The sequence below is a fragment of the Sapajus apella genome, unplaced genomic scaffold (genome assembly GCF_009761245.1).
Source record: "Sapajus apella isolate SASKATOON/1434 unplaced genomic scaffold, GSC_monkey_1.0 scaffold161, whole genome shotgun sequence".
NCBI lineage: Eukaryota > Metazoa > Chordata > Mammalia > Primates > Cebidae > Sapajus > Sapajus apella.
This window is the reverse complement of record NW_022437101.1, coordinates 710,599-737,652: the sequence shown is the minus strand read 5'-3', so window position 1 is coordinate 737,652 and position 27,054 is coordinate 710,599. Positions and strand designations below refer to the sequence as shown.

Genomic DNA, 27,054 nt, shown 5'->3' with positions numbered 1-27,054 from the left:
AGTTCAGGTTCACCACTTCCAGCTTCACGACTTGTTGCTGTTTAACAACTGTTTAACTATACACACAGCAGAAAGTCAAAATGGAAACTGGCAGGGGACTCCTCCCCACCCAATCAGGTTGGTAATAAGTGTAACCAAGACACAGTAGTATCCCAGACTGTAAGATTTGATGCCTGCCAAGTCTTACCTTGTGGGAATTTAGAAAATCAGAGACAGCTCTCACAGGCAGATAAATATCTTTGCCCTGAACCAGATACAGGTCATAGTAGGGCATCACCCTGTCCCAGCTAGGATGATGTATGGTAGACTACACAATTTCAGGATTAGACAGTAAACATGGGATGGGTAACTCTGAGCTGGAAACCCTTGAAGAATAATCTACATCTGTCCAAGGGCTCCCTGCCAAATAACTGCCAGGATGTAGAATGCAATCCTTTACTCATCACCATTGACAATCCAGCCATTCTAGACCAAGAACCAAAACAGCGTCTCAGGTATATGGGTTAGGGGTAGACATCACAGGGAACGACCCCCTAGGACAATTTGTTCTCTAGGGCAATTTGTTGTCAAATGAATCAAGAACTCAACCTCCCACTTGCCTGAGACTACTCCAACCCCAGACCCTAATAAACTAGTCCACCAAATAATGACCCTAAAAAGGTAAATGTAAAATATTTAAGGCAAACCTCAAAAATTGAAACAGGGTAAAGGGATATGAATGCCTAAACGGGTCAAATTTTCAGTACAAGCCCTCAACAAGAGTAACTGCTACACGTGTGTTGTAAGACAACCTCAGCACAGGTGGTTCTGTTTCCCCTAGGATGGGATACTGATCTGAAGGCATGCACTCCATGTTGCCTCCATTATCAGGACAAGGATGCATGGGGAAACGTGACTTTTAAGAGTCTGTCATTGCTCTTTCCCACATTGAGGAAGTCAGATCCCAGAGCAAGCCCTTGGTTCTCTAGTGGGAATATGAACCACTCCTCTTGCCTCTTCAGGCAGGGGGCAGAGTTCAGTAAGTCCGTGGAAGAACTATCAACTTGTACCCACATCCTAAACATCACTGGTGAGTCCCACAGGCAATGGCAAATACTCAGCTCTCCATATACCCTAGGCTGATGTCTGGTGGTATTGTGGGAAAAGGGATCTTCATAACCTGCTACTGTCCAATTGGACTGGGATTTGTGCTTTAGTCCAATTAGCCATTCCCTTCAACCTGGCATTCCATAAGATACCCAAAAATACACATGGTCACTGAAGCTGGAGAGATCTGACAAATTCTTTTGATCCCAGTATTATATATTGACTCGAAAGGAGTCCATACAGGGGGTGCCTAATGAATTTAAGGCTAGAAACCAAATAGCTGCTGGGTTTGAGTCAGTACTCTTCTAGAGGTGAACTATTAGTAAGAATGCAGATTGGATTAACTACATCAATTATAATCAACAGAGATTTATCGGTTATACACAGAATGCCCTCAAAGGAGTGGCTAGTTAGATGCTACCAGCCGAACAGCCTAAGAAAACAGACTTGTACCAGACAGGACACTAGCAGATAAAGTAGGCATATGTGTTATGCTGGGTGGAAAATTTCAATCCCAACAATACTGCCCCAGATGAGACCATCACAAAAGCTTTATAAGAACTGAAAACTCTAGAAAACGAACTGGCAGAAAATGTTGGAACTGATGATCCGTTTACAAGTTGGCTAGAAGGTTGGTTGGGAAAATGGAAGGGCATGACAGCTTCACTCCTTACATCTCTCATAACTGTGGTAGGAATCTTAACAGCAGAGGGATGTTGTATTATCCCTTGTGTGAACAGACTAGCACAGAGATTAATGGAAACAGCTATTAATAAACCAATGCCCATGACTTACAGCAGAATAACCTGCCACCATTAGACACCAAATTAAACTCACTCTCCTATGAGGAAGAAAGTAAATGATTTCTTACATTGATTGGAGGACCAAAAGGGTTTAGATAAAAATGAGATCAAAGGAAGTAAATAGAAAAAAGGAGGGAAGTTTATGAGGAAATATTTTAAATGGCCCATTTTCAAAGCATGATAAATCTAAGTACTGGCAGTCAGCCCGCAGATGTAACAAACTACATGGTTCATGCACCTAGAAAGTCAGAATAAGCAAACAGAATGTAGAGGAGGGTCAGCACCTAAAAGGGAAGAAAGTTTTGCTATTGGGAATTCAAAACTTAATTGGGGAAGGAGACTGTGGTATAACCTTATAAGGAGGATAATGAAACCTAGGCAATGTCAGGGAAGATTGTAACCCCATAGTACTCAACCAATGAGGAACTGGGGGAGGGACTTGCGTGCTAGGAGGTAAATTACCTGCTGTAACTGCTCCAGGTGTGTCTGCCTACCAGACACCTGATCTTGCAAAACTGCCATTAAAAGTCTGGCTTAATTTCAGACAGCTGGATTCCCTCATTTGCTTCTACATTCAGTCTGCTGCTACATCAGGGCAAGCCACATGGCCTCAGAAAAACTCTTGAGAACAGATACGAAAAGACAAACAACACTTCAGTATTATATATGAAAACATTCCTGACTTCATGGAACCCGTGAAACATCTTCCTATTAAGTTAAAGTCAAAAACTCCTTCCTATTGAAGAGATGGTAGTTAAGTCTTAGCAGACTTATAAAAAAAAAAAAAGTTGCAAATCGCTTATTTTATAAAATTATTTCTCTGGTATTATACATTTTTTTTTCTTTTCTTTTTCTTTTTCTTTTTTTGTTTTTGTTTTTTTGAGACAGAGTCTTGTTGCGTCGCCAGGCGCCAGGCTGGAGTACAGTGGCGCGATCTTGGCTCAGTGCAACCACCACCTCCCGGGTTCAAGCAATTCTCCTGCCTCAGCCTCCCAATTAGCTGGGACTATAAGTGCGGGCCACCATGTCCAGCTAATTTTTTAATTTTTTTTAGTAGAGACGGGGTTTCACCATGTTAGTCAGGATGGTCTCGGTCTCTTGACCTTGTGATCCGCCCGCCTCGGCCTCCCAAAGTGCTAGGATTACAGATGTGAGCCACCGTGCCGGGCCAATACATTTCTTTAAACAAAATATATTTCCTTAGACTTTAATTTTAAAAAAGCAGTTATCTAGGCCTCAATTAATGAAAGCTACTATGATTTTTGGATCCTTATAAATTATACCTGGAGGTGTACCCACGTAAATAGGTATCTCTTACATGTGTAAAAAATACATAAAAAGAAATATACACCAAAATATTACTAGCTGGATTATAGATACTTTTAATCTTTACTTTTTCCCCCCAATATTTTATATTTGCCATTAGTTTTTAAAAAATTTTAAATGCTTTCTGATGCTCTCTTCCTCTCATTAGCACTAGTTAATACTATTTTCAAAAAGAATATGCCCTGACCTTAGGGAACCAGAGGTCTTAGTTAATTACAACTACAAAGAAGCAGAGCAAGGAAAAAAATAAGCCAGGAAATAGGATGCAATGGACCCTATGTCAACACATCAAAGAACCAGAATTTAGAATTCTGATCTAAGAATCTAGGATTTCCAGTAACATAGGTTATTTCCATAAAATAATGATCCTTCCTCTATAGTTCTAGCAATAACTATGTACGCCAATAAAATAGTTATACACATATAGCCCTCTGTGCCTTATGAAGTGTTTTCACTTATTCTGCTTTGATCTTATATCATCACAGACTATAATACTTTAAAATTCATACTCTAAATGAATTTAATATCCTTTTTTTAAAAAAAGGAGGCCTCATCTTTTTACACATTATCATTATTCATGATAATGTTGTCTCTTGGCCAAACAGAATTGTGGCAAAGGGCCAACTAACTCAAAGTAACACAACGCTCCGAATTCTTCCAATTAGGGATCTCAAAACATGATTGCTTAATTAACTGGTGCTCACAATGCCATACTAAGGCTTATGGTAATAAGAGTGACACCCATTATACTATAACTAACAAGAGAAGGGGAGAACAAGATGCAGAATCACAAACAACTTTTTTCTACTTAACTGGCAGAGGAAAGAGGGGCAGCACAAAGCAGTGGCTGGGAGTTTGGAGTCTGGAGCAGACTGTCTAAATTCAGACTCTGGCCCTGCCATTCATGTATCACCCTGTGCAACTTCATTTTGCTTGAGTTTTCCCATGTATGAGGAAGAAAGGAGAATAACCTTATCTACTAGCAAGGTTAAAATACGTAATTAAATGAGTTACTATTTGTAAAGTGCTAGCACATAATATTTGTTAAAGTAAAAGAAAAACCCTGAAGCTAAAGTCCAAACACTTGGTGGCTCACACCTGTAATGCCAGCACTTTGGGAGGCCGAGGTGGGCGGATCACGAGGTCAAGAGATCAAGACCACCCTGGCCAGCATGGTAAAACCTCATTTCTACTAAAAATACAAAAATTAGCTGGGCGTGGTAGCGCGTCCCTGTAGTTCCAGCTACTCAGGAGGCTGAGACAGGAGAAATCGCTTGAACCTGAGAACCAGGAGGTTGCAATGAGCCAAGATCGTGCCATTACACTCTAGCCTGGTGACAGAGCGAGACTCTGTCAATAAATAAATAAATAAATAAACAAACAGCAAAGATGCCAAAAAACCAAATTAGATAATTCAGAATACTGCATCCTCAATTTCTGAACTTCTTAAAAAGATGTGGCATCCCTTAAAAAGGTGTGCTGTCCCTCAGCAAAAGTACAAACTGGTAAAGTATAAACTACTTTCAGAGGCTCCATAGAAGAGTTTGGTTGGATGCAATTAAAGTGTCTTTTGCCTATATAAATTGAACAGGAAAACGTTTTTTAAGACAAGGACACCTCAGTTGCTCTTGTTGACTACCAAGGAAAGGCAAACATGCTGATCTCAATGTGGCAAATCTGTTTAAAATTTAGATGAAAGAAATGAGCAATCGCATAAAATTAAGACTGAAGCCAACTTCCTAAATGGAGTGTCCCAGGTTAAGGCAAAGTAAGTACAAGTTGAAAGACATCTTATTCTGCCAGAAACCAAGGAAGCATTCAACAATCAACCAGTTCAGATCAAAATGTACACAGCAGCCACCTCAAGAGACTCCCACTGGCCAAATATGGTATAACTGATCATCAAAAAGAATAACATCTAAAGTGAGAAGAAGAAAAAAAAAAAAGAATTACAGTAGAAATCAATGATATTAAAAACAGCAAAATAGAAAAAAAAAAAAAAAAAAAAAGCTGGTTCATTGAAAATAAAACTGTTAAACCTCTAGCCAGACTAACCATGAAGCAGAAGAATTGGGTGAACTCAGGAGGCAGAGGCTGCAGTGAGCCAAGATCATACCACTGCATTCCAGCCTGGCGACAGAGACAGGCAGAGAGACAGACAGACAGGAAGAAGGAAAGAGGGAAGAAAAGAAAAAAGAGGGAAGGGGGAAGGAAGAAGAAAAAAGAGAGAAGACACAAATTACTAATGTAACAAATGGAAGAGGGGTCATCATTACTTATCCCAAGTACATTAAAAGTACGATATCTAACAAAATTCAGCAGCAAAATTAAGTATTAATAGTATTGAACTACAACCCAATGTATAAAATAAGCAACCATGAGTCCATAATGACATAAATGACTGAATAAATTACCAAATGGGAGAAAATAAAAAGCAACCAAGAGTCCATACTGATATAAATTACTGAATAAATTACTAAATGGGAGAAAATAAAAATCACCTGCACAGAAGGATTCCAAATATTAATAATGTATGTAGATACTCTGCCTCAAGAAGCAGGGCATAACTCCCTACTCTTTAAGTGTAGGCTGTGCATGGTCACCTTTCCCAAAGAGTACAGTATGAAAAGGAGGAAAAAAGAGTACTTTACAATGAAAAAATATGACAAACATTACCTCAGCCAGGTGAGCAAAGTCAAAATCAAGTCATAAATTAAGTTAGCAGCATGTGCCTTTGAGAGGATGTGATGAAATGATGCTTTACCTCTGTGATTTTCCTTCTAGAAACCCACAAGGCGGGTCTAAAAACGAGAAAAACATCAGACAAACTCCAATAAAAGGGTATCCTACAAAATAACTGAGCACTCAAGGTCATCAAAGAAAGGAATATGTGAGAAACTCACAGCTAAGAAATCCTAAGGAAACATGACAACTAAATGTAATGTGGTATTCCAGATGGGATCTTGTAAAAACAAAACAAAACAAAAACAGTAGCTAAAAACTAAGAAAAGCTCAATAAGCTACGGATTTTAGTTAATAATAATGTACCAATAATTTTCACTAATTATAACTGTGCCATGCAAACATAAGATGTTGATTATAGGAGAAACTGGGTGTCCACGTGGACACTCTGTAGCATATACTCCATTTTTCTGTAAAACTAAAACTTTTACAAATGAAGACTATTTTAAAAAGAGTGACTGAAATGATCATAAAACTTCTGAAAAAAACAAAAATCCCTGTGATACAGAGTGAAAGTTACATGCCACTTTTTTGGAGACTAACCACTAAACAATTTTCAAAATTAAGAGTTGGTATGTTAAAGAGAAACATTTATCTCATCTTGTTAGAAAGAACTGTAGCTCAATCTAGTTGACAAGTGGGAAAGGTCTTTTTATCAGAGGAAAACTGGCTAATATTAACAGATAAAGAACGATGACAGGAGGGAGGCAGAGGTGGGTGGATCACTTGAGGTCAGAAGTTCAAGACCAGTCTGGCCAGCATGGTGAAACCCCGTCTCCACTAAAAATACAGAAATTAGCTGGGCATGGTGACCCATGCCTGTAGTTGCAGCTACTCGGGAGGCAGAGGTGAGAGAATTGCTTGAACCCGGGAGGTGGAGGATGCAGTGAGCAGAGATTGTGCCACTGCAATCCAGCCTGGGTGATAAAGAGAGACTCCGTCTCAAAAAATAAAAAAGAAGGATGACAGAATTAGAAAAACAACACTATTTTGCAAGCCCAAATGAAATAACTAATTCAAAGCTCATCATTAGATACTAATTCACAGGGAACCAAAATGTCATCTCACTGATCAACTATTAATGTCAAGGGGAAACCCATCTTTTATAATGGACAGATCTGGTGAATACCACCTTAATAATCACACTTTAGACAAACCAAATGATGCCTATGGTTCGTACATTACATCAATATAATGTACACAGGAGTAACTAAGCCAAAAAAAACTAAATATAATACAGCCTTTAGATTCAATCTTCTACTTTTTAGCAAACACAGTGGGTATGGAAATACAAGTCAAATGCTACAAGGAGTCAATCAGACAAATCCAAAATATAGAAAACATTCTATATGACAAATGGCCTGGTCTCTAAAACAAAAAAAAAATAAATAAAAGGGGACAATGATTGTATGTTAAAAGTGACTAAAGCAACAACAATCAAATTTAGTTCATAAACTCTGATCGAATATTGGTTTGAGAAAGCCACTTACAAGTTAACCTTTTTGGAGGAGAGGGACAGAACAAGATGGTGGAATAGGACTCTCCGGCAATTGTCCCCTAACAGAAACATCAATTTGAACACTATCCATGCACGAAAACACATTCACAGAGCTAAGGAAACTAGGAGAGAAATCACAGTACCTGGATGCAGCAAAAACTGATCTTTTGGAGGAATAAACAGTAAAACTTGAATATGAACTAGGCATTAACGGTTTAAGTATGACATATGTAAGAGAATGTGTTTACTTTTAGGAGAGACATAAACAAATATGACAAAAAAGCTAACAACTACAACATCCAAATGAAGTATACAGGTGTTCACTGTAATACTCTTTCAATTTGTATGTCTGAACATTCTTCAGTTGGGAGTGGCGTGGGAGAATAAAGTCACTTTAAAAGGTGGGGGAGGAGGATGGCCAAAATGATCAGTTGTAAAGAACCAAAAAACAGTAACAGCAGATTCTGTGGACAGGTGTAACAAAGAAACATACCGATCTTAAACCAGGCTCCTGTGACACATACACTGCATGAACATGAGGAAGGTGGAGCCAAAAAAGAGACGAAATCATTTTACTAAACAATTCCTGTCCTCAAAAAGTTCAAAATACCAACCAAAACTTTGCTGACAAAACCTTCTGAAATACACCCAGTATCTATCATTTTCTCAAGAGAAGGAGGAGCTATTAAAGATACACCATTCTTCCTCAATTATAATGATTAAGATTGAGGAAAATTTTGTAATTTTGAAACTCAAGAAGTATGGGAACAGCTTAGAGGATCAAAAACATAAAAACCCACTAAGACCTTACATTTATTTACATACATATATGAAGATGGCATGGTAAACCAAAATCAGTATCATTTTGTATATCTCATAATACTGGGTTCTATGAAATTAAATTCCTTCTGCAATTCCTTACATACTAGTGACTGTACAGCATATTTAAACTGCTGTAAGACACAACCATAAGTCCAGCCGCAAAGCTGACTCCTTCAACTAATGACTCACTATCCTAGGGTTTCTCTGTGAAATTTTAAAATTTTATTCAACATGACTAAGTAGATACTTCTCAAGACCACCCCCATAATACCTAGATTCTACAGCCTTTTAATTATGACAATATCATGCCAACAAATATGTCAGTTCCTTTCATGACTGCTCTTTTACACTCCTAAGAAACATGAAAATGCTACCCTATACCTTTATCTTTCCCAAATTTTGCAATAATATGTAGTTTTCTCTGCCACTTTTCCCTCCCATTTCTATTCCTAAGCCTATTTTTCCCTTTTCTAATAATCCCTATTATCTGTAGAAACTGGTACCCAAAATCTTACCCTCAGGAAAAACTGAAACCACATATACTACAATTTAAAATTCAGAATCTTATGACACAAATCTTGACGAAGCTAGCAAATCACTTTCCTTAAGTGGTGAACTAGGTAATTCAGACCGATTCTCTTATTGGGAGCAATTAGAAAAACTGGACACCTGCCCAAGCCCCCAGAAAAAAATTTTTTTTAATCAAAACCAAAAAACCTGCCTGAGGGCATCAAAGTGCCAAAGTAGTGAAAAAGTATGAAGACCAAGATCTGGAAGAGTAAGGACATGCTCATAAGGAAGCCTGAGATCCAGGCCATCTTTCCCCCGAAGGGATCTGCCAATTCCAGAGAGGTGGCTGAGAAGCTGAGCCTGAACTTGCAACAGATTTACATGACTAGAGAGGATTAGATAGTGGAGTTATGGGCCCAAGATAGTGTGGGGGTGGGGACATGTGGGGCTAACACCCCTGGCTTTATGCTAGGACTCCAAGGGGTCATATCCTATGAGTAAATAAAACATAAAGTAGACCAGCCTTTGCAGACTCTGGAACCCAGTTTTGAAACATCATAATCTCTAACTGGATGAAGATTATCCAGGATTGCTAATGCAACTAGCTTGCCTCCTGTCAAAAGTCAACAAAAATCCTCTCTAGAAGCAGATAGCATTGTTTCCAAACCTTAAATTATCTCTACAATTTTTCATATATAATGCCTTAAGTTATCCAACACAGATTCAAAGTAGTTTTTTTTTTTTTTTTTTTGAGAATCATGAAACACTGGCACAGTACAAAACCCTGCTAACTTCAAAATTTCAAATACTTCATAATCTTTAGAAATTCCCACAGCTGTTCTATGCACTCCTTACTGCCCTTCAGTCCACGTGCACTTGGAAACTTTATCTACCGAAATTAAGAAATATCGGTCATCCAAACTAAAAGGAATTCATACACTGACAGACCCTCTAACCTGCCTTCTCTGTATATTCCCTGAAAGGGAACTTACCCCACTAAGTTGCCACAAGAGAGTGAACTCTAACAGGGAGACAGCATAGGTTTTCCAACATTTTACACCATAATCCATTACACATACACGCCTCTGTATCTACATATAAGTATACTCACACATGTATGTGAAACATAGCTTTCAAAAAATTCTGAACTACAGTAATCAACACACTGTGGCTGGCGTAAGAATAGACACATAGATCAACGGAACAGAATTGAGAGTTGAGAAGTAAATCCGCCCCCCCTCTTTTTTTCAAGAATGCCCAAGACAATTTGATAAGAAAGGATAGTATTTTCAACAAATGGAGCTAGGACAACTGCAAGTCTATATGCAAAAGAATGACCTCATATGCCTTCCTCATGCCATACACAATAAAATTAACTCAAAATGGATCAGAGACCTAAATGTAAGAGCTAAAACTATAAAACTCGGAAGAAAATGTAGAAGTTGTCTTCATGACCTTGAGTTAAGCAATGGTTTTGGCGGGTGGATCACGAGGTCAAGAGATCGAGACCATCCTGGTCAACATGGTGAAACCCCGTCTCTACTAAAAATACAAAAAATTAGCTGGGCATGGTGGTGCATGCCTGTAATCCCAGCTAGTCAGGAGGCTGAGGCAGGAGAATTGCCTGAACCCAGGAGGCGGAGGTTGCGGTGAGCCGAGATCGCGCCATTGCACTCCAGCCTGGGTAACATGAGTGAAACTCCGTCCAAAAAAAAAAAAAAAAAAAAAAAGATTCCAAAAGCACAAGAAAAAAAGAAATACATTGGATTTCACTGGAATTAAAACCTTTTGTGCTACAAATGATGCCATCAAGAAAGTAAAAAGACAACCTCCAAAACAGGAGAAAATATTTATAAACCATACATCTGTTAAGCAACTTCTATCTATAACATAAAAAGAACTCTTTGGCCAGGACAGGAAGCTGCTGTTTGTAATCCCAGCACTTTGGGAGGCCGAGGTGGGAGGATCACTTGAGCCCAGGGGTTGGAGTACCTGGGGAGCACAGTGAGACCCTGTCTCTACAAAAAATTTTAAATATTAGCAGGCTGTGACTGTTCACACCTATAGCACTAGCTACTTGCGAGGCTGGGGAGGGAGAATCACTTGAGTGCAAGATTTGAGGCTTTAGTGAGTCAAGGTCACACCACTGCACCCCAGGATGGGTGACAGAGCAAGAACCCCATCTCTTGTTTTTTTAAAAAAGAAACAGAACTCTTACAACATAATAATAAAAAGATAACTCAACTTTTAAAATAGGCAAAGAATCTGGAATATTTCTCCAGAAGATATAAAAGTGGCCAAAAAGCACATGAAACAATGTTCAGTATCATTAGCTATCAGGGAAATGCAATTTTAAACCATAATGAGATATGACTTCACACTCATTAGGATGGCTATTTTCAAAACAGACAATAACAAGCTTGAATACGATGTGGAGAAATTGGAACCTTCACACCTTGCTGGTGGAAATGTAAAATGGTACGGCCATTCTGAAAAACAGTTTGGTAGTTCTTCGAAATAATAAACATAGAGTTACCCATATAACCTAGTAATTCCACTCTTGGGTATATACCCAAGAGAAATGAAAACATACAACACAAAAACAGCTTGTATACGAATGTTCATGACTATATTATTTACTATAGCCAAAAAGTTGAAACAATCCAAATGCTGACCAACTGAAGAGCAGATAAATAAAATGTGGCATATCATACAACCAAATAATATTTGACCATAAAAAGAAATGAAGGTCAGGCCCTGTGGTTCATGCTTGTAATCTCAACAGCACTTTGGGAGCTTGAAGTGGGAGGATCACTTGAGCTCAGGAGTTTAAGACCAGCCTGGGCAACATAGGGAGAGCTTGCCTCTACAAAAACTTTAAAATTAACCAGGTGTGGTGGCACATGCCTGTGGTCCCAGCTACTTAGGAGGCTGAGGCAGGAGGACTGCTTGAGCCCAGGAGTTTGAGGCTACAGTGAGCCACAATCATGGCACTGCACTCCAGCCTGTGGTGACAGAGCAAGACCTGAGTCAAAAAAAAAAAAAAAAAAAAAAAAAAGAAAAGAAAGGAAAGGAAAAGAAAAAACAAATGAAATACTGATATATGAACCTTAAAAACATCATGCTAAGTGAACTAAGCCAGTCACGAAAGATCACACACTATGATTCCACTTACATGAGATATTCAGAATGCACTGGGCACAATGGCTCACACCTGTAAGCCCAGCACTTTCGGAGGCTGAGGTGGGCAGATCACCTGAGGTCAGGAGCTCAAGACCAGCCTAGCCAACATGGGGAAACCCTGTCTCTACTAAAAATACAAAAAAGTTAGCCAGGGCTGGTGGCAGGTGCCTGTAATCGCACCTACTTGGGAGGCTGAGGCAGGAGAACTGCTTAAACCTAGGAGGTGGAAGTTGTAGTGAGCCAGGATCACGCCACTGTACTCCAGCCTGGGCGACCGAGCAAGCCTTCATCTCAAAAAAAAAGAAAAGGAGAGACAGAATGAGCAAAACTATAGAGAGGAAAACAGGTAAGCAGTTGCTTGGGGCCAGGGAGAGTTGGAGAAATGGGGAGTGACTGCTAGTGAGCATGGTTACTTTCTGGGTTGACAAACATGTTCCAAAGTTAGGTTGTGATAATGGCTCCATTTATTCTGGGAATATACTAAAAAAGCTTTGGGCTATATATTTCAAATGGGTAACTGTAATGGTATGTGATTTATATTTCAATAAAAACATTTAAAAAATTCTTAGCCCCTTATAATACGACAGACTCATTTCTTTTAAAAACATAACAGAAGTTTTGATCTCCTTAATTCATTCTATAAACTGCTAATGGGTCATGACTAACAATTTGAAAGCACTGCCACAAAATCCTACAACACTAGAACTGATACCCACCATCTTCTGTATCAGGACTAATCCCTTCATACCTCACATCCCTGCTTACAGTCACCAGAAAAAGTCCAGCTCTCCCTGGTTAGCTTCTATTCCCTAAATTCTCACTGCCATACTGCTATGTACATCCTCCATTTGACTCAATTCTTCATTGAGTCAAATTCCTTCATTGACTCAAACTCCTAATTCCTTTACTTGGCCTCCTGAAATTTCCAATTTGTGACAAGCAAACTTAGCCTATTACACTACCTTTACCCTTTCTTATTGTCATCTATTCTCCCTCCAAATCTTCCTTATTCACTGAAGACATTAGCAACTGGTTTATATGTCCTTACTCCCCTCACTATTTGCTGATTTCACCATTCATGCAGACTGACCTTTTTTTAACACCTCAGACTCTTGAACTCATTGGCCTCCTCACGTTCATGACTTGTCTCTCAATTCCACCTCAGCAGCCCACATCCAAGGTTGTCCTGAGCATTATTAATGTCAGTAATTATCATACTTGTGAAATCTCTCTTTTAGGTATCCCACTCTGACCATGGCATTCAATCTTTCAAATTAACTTACTCAAATCCTGTGGCCAGTTACACACTTAACCACCACCCACAATAAGCATTCCCTTGTCTTTTCCTTCTTTTGTACTGATCTGGTGTGATGGTTAGTTTTATGTGTCAATTTGGCTAGGCTGTAGTACCCAGTTATTCAATCACTAATGTCGTTGTTGTGAAGGTATTTTGTAGATGTGATTAATATCTACAAACCGTCAAGTTTAAGTACAAAAGCTCATCCAATCACTTGATCAGGCTTTAATAGCAAAAACAAGTTTCCCTGAGAAAACAAAATTCTGCCTCACAACTGCAGTATTAACTCCTGACCAAGAATTTCCTGCTTGCTCTCCAGATTTCAGACTTGGCAGCCTTCACAAAAATAAATTCCTTAAAATCTCAGTCTATCTAAAACTCCAACTGGTTCTGTTTCTCTGGAGAACTCTAACACACCTGGCAAAATCTCACCCTGAGTAAATCCAACTACCTGTCTTATCTGTGTCTGTAACTAACTAGTTAAATAATGATGGGGGTGTGGGGGTAGAATCACAAAACCAGGCTAACCAGTATCACTTTAAATTCAGGATTTTAAACCTTAAATGAACAATCAATACTTCTTGGCAAACTGCTTCAAACTCCCCACACTCCAATCCCTTTCTGCCTGTATGAATTTCATACTTCATCGAGCAAACAGAAACCACAAGAGAAGATGAAAGCCAAGAGAATAAGCCTTCATCTTCCAACCACCAAACCTCCTCACAAGGGCACACAACTTTTCTGCATTTCCTCCTGTTTGATGGAAAAGATCTCTCCTCTAATGAGGGCAAATTCTCTACCTGTGCTCTGCATCCCCTTTCCTACATATAGCAGTGTCATTTTCACTCTCTGAGCCACACAATTTCCTTTATCTACCAACCCATTTCTTTGTTCACTTCAGAGCTAATCTTAAAAGAGCTGTCTACATCCACTGTGTCACCAGTTGCTCATTTCTCACTCTTTTTCAAAGTGTTTCATTCAGGGGCTGGGCGTGGTTGCTCACACCTATAATCCCAGCACTTTGGGTGGTCGATGTGGGAAGATCACATGAGGCCAGGAGTTTGAGACCAGCCTGGGCAACACAGTGAGACCTCATCTTTACCAAAAATTAAAAAATTAGTCAGGCATGGTGGTATGTGCCTGTAGTTCCAGCTACTCAGGAGGCTGAAACAGGAAGATCCACTTGAGCCCAGGAGTTTAAGGCTGCAATGAGCTATGACCACACCACAGCACTCCGGCTTGGGCAACAGAGGGAGACTCTATCTCTTAAACAAACAAAAAAAAATCATTCATTCTTTAACCATCTTCAACTTGGCTTCTTTCTTCCCATTTTAACAAAACTGTCCAACAAAATCACCAACAACTTCCCATATAATCTCTCTATGCCTGTTTCCTCATATATAAAATGGGCATACCGTGCCCACCTTGTAGAGTTGTTGTGTGATACTTAAACAATTTAACGTACATAAAGCACAAGAACAGTGCCTGGTATATGACAGGCACCAAGGTATTAGCTCTTGTATCATTAGAATAGTCTGGATTCTTGTTTTCCCTAGGTTCTAACTTTCTGTTTCTAGCTTACTTAACAATACATGGCTCCTTAGGTAGCAAACTGCCTTAGCTTTTTTGGTGGGAGCAGGGGAAGAGAAGAGACAGAAAATGAACTATGTAGTTACTCCATTAAGCAAAGAGACCTACTGAAGTTCAGCTAAGTATCTTCAATTAACTACCATATAATTTTATAAGGATGAGTGACCTGCCTCAAACCCAAATGCCAAATCAAACTCACTCTGCACCCTCTCACTCCTGTGCTTTCCTGACTTGCTGATTTTTGCATTTTTCCAAGCTTAAGATCCTCCTGCCTACATTCACACTCATTCACTTCATACTTCCACATATCTTGACCTCTGCCTTGACAGTACGCTGACACTGTTCAAATTATATTTCTGGGAGTTGCCTGTGGGTGCTAAGCACATAGAAAGCAGCCTATATGTATAGTCATACCTTGCTTAAGGACAAGGTACCTTCTGAGAAATGCATCATTAGGCTATTTCATCACTGTGCAAACATCATGGAATGTACTTACACCAACATAGTCTATAATATGGTACAGCCTATTGACCCTAGGCTACAAACCTGTACAGCATGTTACTGTACTGAATATTGCAGGCGACTTTAACACAATGGGAAGTATGTGTGTATCCAATCATAGAAAAAATACAGTAAAAATATGGTATAATTTTATGGGACCACTCTTACATATGAGGTCTATCATTGACCGAAACCTCGTCATGTGGTGCACAACTATATTATCAAATGAGAGACAAGGCAGTTAACTGCTAATCCTGCATTAGCTATCAAGTGATTCCTGACTTATCTATTTAACATTTTGAAAACCACAATTCATTTCAAGTTACATTTAATTTAGAGAGAAAACTTTACACTACTTTAAGTATTCCCATAATTCCTCCGCAATTTCATTATTATTCACAACCTTTAAATACTCAACAGATAAACAGATATTTTGGCTCTTGTTTTACATATAATGGAGGAAAACTATAATCTTCTAAAATCACCACTACAAATGCGTAAGAAAAAATATAGGGATATAAAAACTTGGGGGAGGGAGGGGGTAAAAATCAAAGGAAACAAAAAAAGCTGGCATGACATATTGGAAAAATAAAAATTCAACTACAAAACTACTAGAAATAATAAAAGGGGCTTATTATATAATATGTAAAATGCTAACTAATACACAAAATAAAAAGCTTTCTTACATATAACCAGATAGAAGATAAAATGGAAAAAAAGATGCCATTTCCAGCAGTGGAAAAAGAAAAAACAAAAACAAAAAACAGAAGAACTTAAATAAAAAAAAAAACAAAAAAAAAAAAAAAAAAAAAAAAAACATTATTTTTAATGTTTAAAAAAATGCTATCAGGAACCCAAAATGAGACTTCGACAAATGAAAACGTTGAGTTTTTCCTATTCTTGGATATAAAGATACAACATCATAAAGCTATCAATTATTTTATAAATACGAAGAAATCCTAACAGTAAACTGAATGCATGTAATAGAAGTCAATCACTGGGGAGAAAAGTAACTTGAAAAGATGTAAGAAAAGCTTCTGGGTGATGGAAGTGTTCAGTATTTTGATCTGGGGCTGCACAAGTGTACACACAGGCAAACTTATTGGGCTGTAACGCTTGTGCATCTAACTGTACATAATTTTACCACAATAAAATAAAATATACAGGGATTCCAACAGAAAGACTGGCAAAGGAGTACAGACTAGCTAGACAGGTTGTTTCTAAAAGTTCATATAAAATAAACAAGATAGAAGCCAGAAAAAAGCTTCTGAAAAGGAAGAGAAATAAAAGGGAATTAGCACTAACAGAAAACACAGCATAAACTACACTAATAAAAACAGGATGGCTTGGTTCCCAAACGGGAAGGTGGGTCAATCGAACCAATGGTACCAAATATACGTGGAAATTTTGTAAATGGTAAAGGTGATATTTTAAATTAGTAAGACAAAGATGGATTATTTAATAAATGGTGTTGGGGCAACTGGATGGTCATCTGGTGAAGAAGATAAAGTTGGAACCATACATAATATTCTACCATAGAAAGGAAAACAACAAACTGGGGAAAAACATTTGCAAAAAATAGCACGGAGCCAATTTGTAAAATTAATCCTACAAATATAGAGAAATGAGCAACAAAGCAACAGAAAAATATACAAAGACAAGGACAGTTCAAAATAAAGAAAATACAAACAGCCCTTAAAAGATAAAAGATGTTTAAGGGTAATAAGAAGTAGGCATCCTTACACAGTGCTGGTGGAATGGAAGGAAATTGGACAACCTCTACAGGCTACACTTCAGCAATACATAAAATTACAAATGCACATACTCTGGCCTAGGAATTCCACCTCTGGAAATTTATCCTATATGTTTAAAGTGCAACATGACGTATGTACAAGGTAATCCACTGCACCATGGCTTTTGATAGCCAAAGTCTGAAAACTACCTAAATATACATTAAAAAGGAGTTAAATAAATGGTACACCAGTATAACGATGTTATGGGCTCTCTATGTCCCTCCAAATTCATATGTTGAAGCCCTACCTGCCAACTTGATAGTATTTGGAGGGGAGACCATTAGGCGGTAACAATTACATTAGGTCATGAGGATGGAGCTCCCATGATAGGAAGAGAAAGACAACAGAGCTCTTCTGGGCCATGTGAGGATAAATCCAGAAACCAGCCACATATAAAGCCAGGAATAAGGCTCTCACCAGGCAACCAAATTGACTAAGTGGCCTAACCTTGAACTTCCCAACCTCCAGAACTGTGAGAAATACATTTCTGTTGCTTAAGCCACTCAGTCAATGGTATTTTGATACAGCCACCCAAACAGACTAAGACAAATGGAATACCACAAAGATGTTAAAAAAGCATGCTTTTACATACTGATATGACTGTTATAAAATAACCTCCCAGCTATATTAAGTTAAAACAAAAAAGCAGGGTAGGCGTGGTGCTGTAATCCCAGCACTTTGGGAGGCCGAGGCAGGCGGATCACCTGAGATCAGGAGTTGGAGACCAGCCTGGCCAACATGGTGAAACCCTGTTTCTACTAAAAATACAAAAATTAGCCAGGCATGGTGGCGCGTACCTGTAATCCCAGCTACTCAGGAGGCTGAGGCAGGAGAATCACTTGAACCTGGGAGGCAGAGGTTGCAGTGAACCGAGGTCGTGCCACTGCAGTCCAGTCTGAGCAACAAGAGTGAGACTCCATCTCAAAAAACAAACAAAAAAGCAAACGGGTGCTATATATTGCATGCAACAACTTAGATTAAATAAAAAGGGAGGGAGCAGAACAGAGGCTATATAGTACTGTATATATGTATGACACCTTCATTGGCAAAAAATCCATAAAGCTATGAAAAACACGTTTTTAAAATAAGTTTCGTACAAACATAGTTTATGGCAAAACCTGACAAGATGTAGCGTAAGACTTTATAATCTTTAGTTACCCCACTTGTACTATTTGTGCTTTTACAAAAATATTAATGTCTTTGATTATTTGTTTTTGTCTGTATGTTTTGAGACATACTCTCACCTCTGTCACCCAGGATGGAGTGTAGTGGCATGATCTCAGCTCACTGCAACCCCTGCCTCCCATGTTCAAGAGATTCTCCTGCCTCGGCCTCCTGAGTAGCTGAGGTTATAGGCGCCTGTTACCATGTCCGGCTGATTTTTGTATTTTTAGTAGACATGGGGTTTCACTATGTTGGCCATGGTGGTCTGGAAATCCTGACCTCAACTGAACCACCTGCCTCAGTTCCCCAAAGTGCTGGGATTACAGGTGTGAGCCACCACGCCTGGCCTATTTCTGTACAAAAATATTAATATGTTTAATTATGAGGCTACCACCTCTTACTAGGGATTTTGGATAATATGGTAGATGCACTATCATATTATGGTAGATACACTTAATACAATTCCAGAAACAGAAACCTTAATTCTAAAATACATCTGGACCAAGGATTTTGAACAAAGGATTATATACTTACACATATATAAACTATCTTTGGAAGGATTCACAGGAAATTTAACAGTTTCTAGGTAGAGGAACTAGGTGGCTACACAGAGTAGAAAAGGGGATTTTTTATCTTTTTAAATCTTTCGAATTTTGAATCAAAGTGAATTCATTCCTACTTAGTAAAATATAAATGAAATGTAAACAAAGTAAAACATTAAGACTTTTAAATTATCAGTAGTAACAGATAAAACTAGATGCTTTGGTTTTTGTTAACTGAAAAGTGACGTGACCCTTTCTCAAGTCACAGGGACATCCATACAGCAGCAGCTTTTCCTTATCTTACATCTGGCTGACCCAATGGCAGCTAAAAGGCAGAGAGCCATCCTTTCTGGAACAAGTCAGAAAATGGTGACTTTCTACCCAATTAATGGCTTTTAGGAAATAGCATCTTATCAATGTTTTTGATGTTTCTTGCCAAGCAAAGCAAGTGCTTATGTGTGGCTGTTTTTCCTTTCTAGTGTTCCCAGAAATACGGTGGGTGGCGGGCTTCAGTTTCTCAGCACCAAAAAGCAGTGAAGCCTATACTTCTCAATACGGGAGAAAGACTTTAAAAAGTATTTCTAGTATAGATCTAGCCTTACATCAAAAGAGCTTCAATACAGAGGAGATTGAGAACTCCGGTCAGTACCTGAGTAGCATCTTTTCTACTGCTGGTTTTCGTGTTTTTCATATAATTAATTTGATAACCTGCTGTATTCCAAAATGAATTTATAAGGTTTGCCTTTTCTTATGATTTGGATTTTGACTAATCTGAACCACACTCTCAACTTAAACCAGGAATCAGAAAAGAAGATGCCTTGCTTTCTGAGGTTTATCGAGTGAGTATAAATGCAGGGCAAGAGATGATACAAGGTTTGGAAGACCCCAAATGCTCCAATGACAAAAGAAATTCCCAATAAAATGACTAACAATATTTGCTACCTTGTGTTAGGACATAATTGTGCTTATGTTAATCCTTATCTTCTGTCAAGTTATACTCAGCACTGAGAATAGAGACTCACTTCTATTTCCTTTGGCTCCCACATCACTGAATACCTGCATTGGTATAGTGCAATGCTCAGTAAATACTGCCTAAGTAAAACCAGTGTCATCTCATACTTGCTGCTCTCAAGAAGGAGCAAGAAATTTAATCTACCATTATAATCCCAGAAACGCTACACAGAAAACTTAGAAAAACACAGAAAATACTGAAAAGAAAATATTTCTAGGTGGTACCAATAAATAATCTCCCTCATTTTTTAAGAGGCCTCCAGGCCTCAATGAATTGTTGTAGTGACCAGGTCTTTGACAAATTTGCAATCTTCGCAAAATCAAAGACCCCAACAACACTGCATTTAAAATATGTGACAGCATTACATTTTCTTCAGATGTGTCACATGATAAAGCTATTCCCAGCTCCTAAATTCTCATTCCTTTAGATGTCTATAATAAACCTAGGAAAGCTTAGGCAATTTTCTGCTGTGGGAAAAGGCAAAACATCATGAAAATGGCAAATATGTTCCCTTCAATATTTGCTTTTGGAACATTTCCAAATTTTAAGACAGATAAATCTGGTCCAAATAAATCATCTCAGTCAATTCAGATTACATGAGATGATCAAATTTTAAATAAACCCCCCAGAGATGCAGAGTGAAACAAATGGCATATTTTGGAGAATTAGAATGGACACTGTGCATTAAACTGATTTGAAGTTTACTTGGCATTTTACATGTGCTCAAAGTTAAAAATAAGTAATAACAATAGCAAAATCTACCTGAATACTTGTATCTACCATTCCACGCACCATACCAGTGCTAGGCACTTTATATGCAGTACCTTATTTAAACCTCACAGCCCTATAAGGTTATGTGCTACTATTATTCTCATTTGACAAACAATAGCACAGGTCCAAATATGTTATATAACCTGAACTAGACTTTAACTCAATTAGTTAGATTGCAGCATGGATTAGAATCCAGGGCTGACCTTAAAACCCACGCTAGCAATCACTATAAGGTTTGGGTTCCTTAACTTTCTAAAGAATGGCAGATTTTGACTAAATCGGAAATATAATAAAGGGTAACAGCAAACACAGGTATCTATGTCTGATATAACCCACCTCCTTGAAAAAGGATGGAAGCTACTAAGTTTTTCAAAAAGGTGTCTCCTCTCTCTATATACACACACACACACAACTAAGTTTTTCAAAAAGGTGTCTCCTCTCTACATACACACACACACACACATACTCTCTCTCAAAACTGGATTTCAGTGAAATTTGGCCTGCACAGAGATGTGAGGTGGGCTTTTGCTTGGCGGGAGCCCTTTCATATAACTATTTTTTTTTTGAGACGGGAATCTCACTCTGTCCCCAGGCTGGAGTGCCATGGCGCAATCTCAGCTCACTGCAACCTCCGCCTCTTGTGGATTCAAGTAATTCTCTGCCTCAGCCTCCCAAGTAGCTGGGATTACAGGTGTCTGCCACCACACCCAGCTAATTTTTGCATTTTTAGTAGATACGGGGTTTCATCATCTTGGCCAGGCTGGTCTTGAACTACTGACCTGGTGATCTGTCTCAGCCTTCCAAACACATATACCTTTTAAAAAAGCATACATTCACTGTTTAGAGATGCCTTAAGTCTCATCCTTGATTATAATTTTCCTGAGGATCATGATCTCTTCATTTTATTTCTTCTACAAAGTCTCTGTGAGCATAGGGTCTCATGAGAAGGCACGATGCTGCGGAATAAATAAAAATCTACCTTTCCAAGAATCTCTAGCGTATGGTGATGCCTTCCATTTGTTTTCTAACTCTGAATATTAGAGAAAAAAAATTAACTAAATAATTTTTTTCTGCTTCTGAAAATTACAAAATTACAAAATTCTAATTTTGATTACTGTTCTTAATTTGGGCTTCTGATTATCGTCCTTCTTGTCCTAGTATGTTTTCTGAAGAACCACCTATCTGATGAACAACGCTTCTATTAAAAAAAAAAGTTCTGACAGCCTCAGTTTACAGTTTTAAAACCAAAAAAACTAAAGCACTTGCCTAAAGCTCCATAACTTGTTGATAACAAAGTCCAGAAGGCAGAACTGAGAAATGAACCTAGGTCTGATTCCTGGATTGCTTTAGTTCCACCTATTGACCTGAATGACAGGGCAACTCTTAATTGCAATACTCCTGTTACCTTTTAGTCAACTCATTTCTGAAATCAAAGTTCAACTTAACCTGCATTAGAGTAAGAATGCAAAGCTTCTAAACGTTCGGATAAAGAGCTCATGATTAAGACAATCAGCATCACAGTTCACTGGCATAGGCAAATGATTCATATATAAAGCTACGTGGTTATAATGACTTCCTTGGATTACATGAATCAGAAAGGCTACTACCCATACCATTGACTTGACCAGAGACCTCTAGAGAGCTGGAATCTTAATGTCAAGATATTATGTTTTGTATTTCTAAACATGCAACAAAGCATCTCAACCATGTAGATGACTCAAATACGTCAAAATTCAACCCACTGGCAAAGTGGACCAACAAGTAGCAGGCTCCTACTCAACAACTTCTTAGCACTAGGATAGTTGGGAACTAGTCATTTAACAACAAATTACTTCAAGGTGTTTCACTGAACACCTCATCCTCACAAGGTCACTTCCATAATATTAGGCATGGAGCAAACAGTTAAGATTCTAACCACATTAATTTGTGTACAATTTATTCTTGCACTAATTTCCTTTCCAAATGGCATTTCCCCCAGGATCTAAAGGAATACAAAGGATATAGTTTCCAGGACACTTAAAAGGAGCCCTTTTCATACTTACTAAAGGAATATATTTACTAACAGAATCGATGCTATATTTCTTACTTTAAAGCATAATTTGAAGTGGAATTCTGAGTGACTGCTAATGGATATAGTGCCTCTTCTTTGGGTGATGTTCTGGAATGAGTGGTGGTGATCAACGCACAACTTTGTGAATATACTAAAGACCAATGAAATATATATAAAGGGTGAATTTTATGATATGTCAATTAAATTGCAATAGGGCTATTTTTAAAAACCAATAATTTGGAAAACAAAATAACATAACTCTGGTTCTTTACATAGCCTTACTGTGAGCTACTGCCAAAGGACTGTCAGTAACCCCCACTAGAATATGACATCCTTTAGGTAAACCAATGAAAGTTTGGTATCTCAAGGGTTTTCATCCCTTATCTTTAAAAAGTATCATTTTCTTATTTCTTCATTTCTATTTTACATCAAATAATAAGCTCATTAATTAATTCACTCATTTTGTACTCTTTCAAATCCAAAACAAATGCTAAACTGTATTAAGTCGTGAGCGAAAAATACCTTTAACCTGGATAAATCAATTATTTTGAGTTTTAGGCTCATATTTTGTGCCAATTGTGTTAATACAAGTTAGAACTTAAAATCAAACATTTCAAGTAAACATATCTAAAATATTAGAAATTAAATATTTCTAATAAAACATTTATGTGGTTTCTTTTGCCCTCACTTTTCCACAAAAGTGTCACCAAAAACCTTTCACATAATATTCACAAAATGATAATTGCAATCATTTTAGACCCCTACTGAAATGAGTTTATGTGTGCCTGTGTGTAGATTACATACATACACACACAGACATACATAAACTAGTACATACACACAAACACACACCCCACAACCTGCTTTAGTTTATTAATCATATTAAAAAAACATTTAGACAAGATTTTATTTTAGGAAAATTAATGACCTACAAGTGATTCAAAAGCCCATGTCATTGTAACAGATAATATACATGAACTGATCATTCAGCCATCTGAAGTGACAGTAGCATGAAGCTTCCAAAACTTTATGGAGACCATTTTTTTAGGTTTGATTTAAAATATTATAAATTATAAAGAGCTTTTCATCAATCCGACTTTTATTGAACACTTACTATATTCCAGGCTAGGTGGTGGAGAAACAGATGCAAGACAGGCCTGCCCTCAAGGAAGTCCCATTTTGACTGCTTGCTTTTGTCAGGCACAGCACTAAACATGTTCACTTAGAGCATCTGACCTCCTAGGTTTAACGTTAACCACAGCAGGGGAATCTGAGGTAACCATTACAAATGACTGTAAGGCTGCAAGACTGGAAAAAATAAAGTTTAGAAATAAAAGCTGTTGTATGTTTAGACCAAATCTAATTCTACTTCCTAATATTACACTTGTACTTCCAGATATACTGCTTAAAAAATGACCCAGAATATAACTATACCTTCCTTTACAGACATGACTTACATAATTGTCTCATTTAAAGGTCCATCTATTATACTTCAAAGCATCCTCTTCCATGAAAGGATACTTCTCTTTGCCTTCAAACCAAATCTCTTCATCTGGGTACGCTACTAAACAGCTGCTGAATGAATGAATGAACGAATGAAAAAAACAGGTGTTCTAATTGCCAAGGAGGTACTTGCTGGATGCTTATCTCAAAACACAATGGACTGACGGACCAGAATTCTACTGGAAAAATCACTGAATTTCAGAGGTAAAAATAGTAATCACTGGACAATGACATGTAGTCAACATGTTATTAAATTCGCAGTAAAGACCAGGCGGGGAACTTTCAGGAATAAAAATGAAAAGTGTTCATCAGGGTACTTTATAAAATGGCCTTGGTTCTACCATCTCTGAATTGGGAACACAAATGTGAGACAAAGAGATGGGAGGGTGGGGTGAAAAAGTCAAAAGGTCACCACCAAGTGACCCCCAAGAGAAATGCGCGCTGACCACTAAAGCTCGGGCCGAGCTGGGTGGACACCTCCCGCCGGAACCACCGGCCTGGGCTCTGCCTCGCAGCCCAGAGCTGGAGGCCACCCCGGCCCTTCTCAGCGCTGCTGCCTGCGTTCGCCCAGAACGTTAGCACAAAGAAACCACCGAGAAACAAAATACGGACCCCATGGGCGCGGGGCAGGCTTGGGGACCCGCCGGCAGGAGCGCTCTCCCCGGCTCCTCGCCGCCCGGGAGGCAGCCAGGGAGCGGCGGGCCGCGGAGACGCCTCCATCCGACCCTCGCCGAAGTGTTTCAGAACTTGCCACCCACCCCCCGCTCCATTTTCTCCTCCCGACTCGGAGGCAGGACCCGCGCGAGGAGGACGCGAGAGGACAGGCGGGCGGGGCTCACAGCGGCTGGCGGGCGGACAGGCGGCCGGCGGAGCGCGCCCAGGTCCCGCAGCCGTACGCCCCCTCGTCCGGCCCCCGCCTCCGCGCCGCTATTGTTCCCGCACCGCCCCCGCCCGCCGCGCGCTCTCGCCCCCTCCCTCTCGGGAGGGGGTCACGGCTGAGAAGGCTGCGGCGGCTACGGCACAATAACATAAACACGGCGGGGCCGCCGGCCGCCCCCGGCCCTGCGGCGCCCGCCGCACTCACCCGGCAGCGCAGCGAACGGCGACAGGGAAGCCCGCCAGCGGAGACAGGGACCGTCCGGGCGGTCGCCGCGGCCGCTACCCAGCGCTGCTCACCGCTCCGCGTTCCAAGCCGCGTCGTCCGGCCTCAGCCGCTCCGCTGAGTAACAGGGACGCGGGCCGTCACCGCGCACGCCCGCCTACGTCATCGCGCAGGGCCCAGCCCCCGCGCTTCCCGAGCGGCCTGCGGGGCGGGGCAGCCCCGGGGCCCGGATTGCGGGGGCGGGGCTACTCCAGTGGGCCGAGAGGACTTGCGGAGGTCGCCCGGAGTCGGAGCCGCGGGGAGAGCCTCCGAGGGCGGTGGTGAGGGGCGTGGCCAGGAGCGGCAGGGGCGGGGCCCTGTGGCGGCACGTGGCGGCGCGTGGCCCCAGGGGACTGCATCTGGCTGGCAGCGGTAGCCAGGTCCTAGCTTAAGCCTTCGGGCCTCGCTGGCACAAGGTTGAAGGGCAGGTGCGCTTAGGCCAAATGTGCCCGGCGAACAGGCACTCTTCCACTCCGTACACACCTGAGCGATGAAGAGCTGTTTACCTTGACCGACAGTAGTTCCATTGTGAGGACACCTGTCCGGGTCCCAGCAACCCACAGAGGGATAAGTGTTCTCTTCACCTGCCCGAGAAAAGCTGCCTCCTGTTTTCCCAAAATCCACGTCCTCCGAGATTCCTTGCAAATTCACCTCTTCCCAGATTCCTTGCATTACCTGGCTTACCTCTGAGGCCCCACAAAGCGTGTAAATGCTACAGAAGCGATAAATTGACTAGCCCTTTACATATCCAACAACGGCTGGAAATTACCTACATCCATTCGGTAGAATACATTTTAGCAATTTAAACGCCATGTGTTCAAGGAATTCTTAACAACATAGAAAAATGTTCACAATGTATCATTAAGAGAAAGAAGCAAAAAACAGGCCTTATATATAGAATGATCCCACTTAGATACTATATATACACATAGAAAAAACCTGGAAAGAAATACACCAAATTATGTTAAAAGTGGTTCATCATTGGACTATGGAATAAAGGGTGACTTGGTTCTCTTTCACACTTTGGGTATTTTCTCATGTTTTCCGAGAGGAATAGTTATGTTCACAATCGGAAACAAGTAAGTTACTTTAATAATAAATATATTAATATTTACATATATAAATTTTACATATCTAAATATTTACATATATAATAATATATAATAAATATATAAATATTTACATATCTAAATATGTATATATTTATATATTATAAATATATTTATAATGATTTATTTTTATAATAAATATAATTTTTATAAATAATATATATATATATGTTGGGCTGGCCTGTTTCTGGTGATTCTGAAAAGGAACATACAGGTGATTATTCATTAATTCTCCTCCCAGTTTCTCTCTCCCTCCTTTTCAACCTTCTTAATTTCCTTCCTTCCTTTATTCCTGCAATAATTATTTATTGCATGCCCATTCAGTGCCAGGCAATACAATAGAGTTTACAGATTTAATCACTGTGCTATCAAAGTAATAGCAGTAAACAAATGCAAAATTATCACTGTGTTATAATACAAATTGTTAAGGATACATAATATTATGAAACCAGTTAATAGACTAGTTAATAAGGCCAGAAAAGATTTCCCTGAGAAACTGTCGCTTGAGCTTGGAATAGGTTTGACTAGGCAGAGAATATTTTAGAGGTAACTTTGTATGCAAAGGTCCTGTGATGAGCAGGATAAACTGGAGAAATTCAGGAAAGGCTAGC

General features: G+C 39.4%; 1 protein-coding gene across 7 annotated transcripts in view; it reads right to left on the bottom strand.

Moving 5' to 3' along the window:
- Positions 1–25,459, bottom strand: part of MAPK8 (mitogen-activated protein kinase 8) — a 122,251-nt gene extending 96,792 nt beyond the window's left edge. For 5 of the 7 annotated variants that reach the window (XM_032266819.1, XM_032266817.1, XM_032266818.1 and 2 more), the window contains exons 1-2: positions 25,278–25,439; positions 23,805–23,998 (exon numbers count right to left, since the gene is read on the bottom strand). The gene's annotated coding sequence lies outside the window, so the exon portion shown is untranslated. Of the gene's footprint in view, positions 1–23,804; positions 25,005–25,277 lie in introns of those variants that run through there. The other 2 variants (XM_032266816.1, XM_032266815.1) reach the window with 2 other exon arrangements.
- Between the last annotated feature and the right edge of the window lie 1,595 nt (positions 25,460–27,054).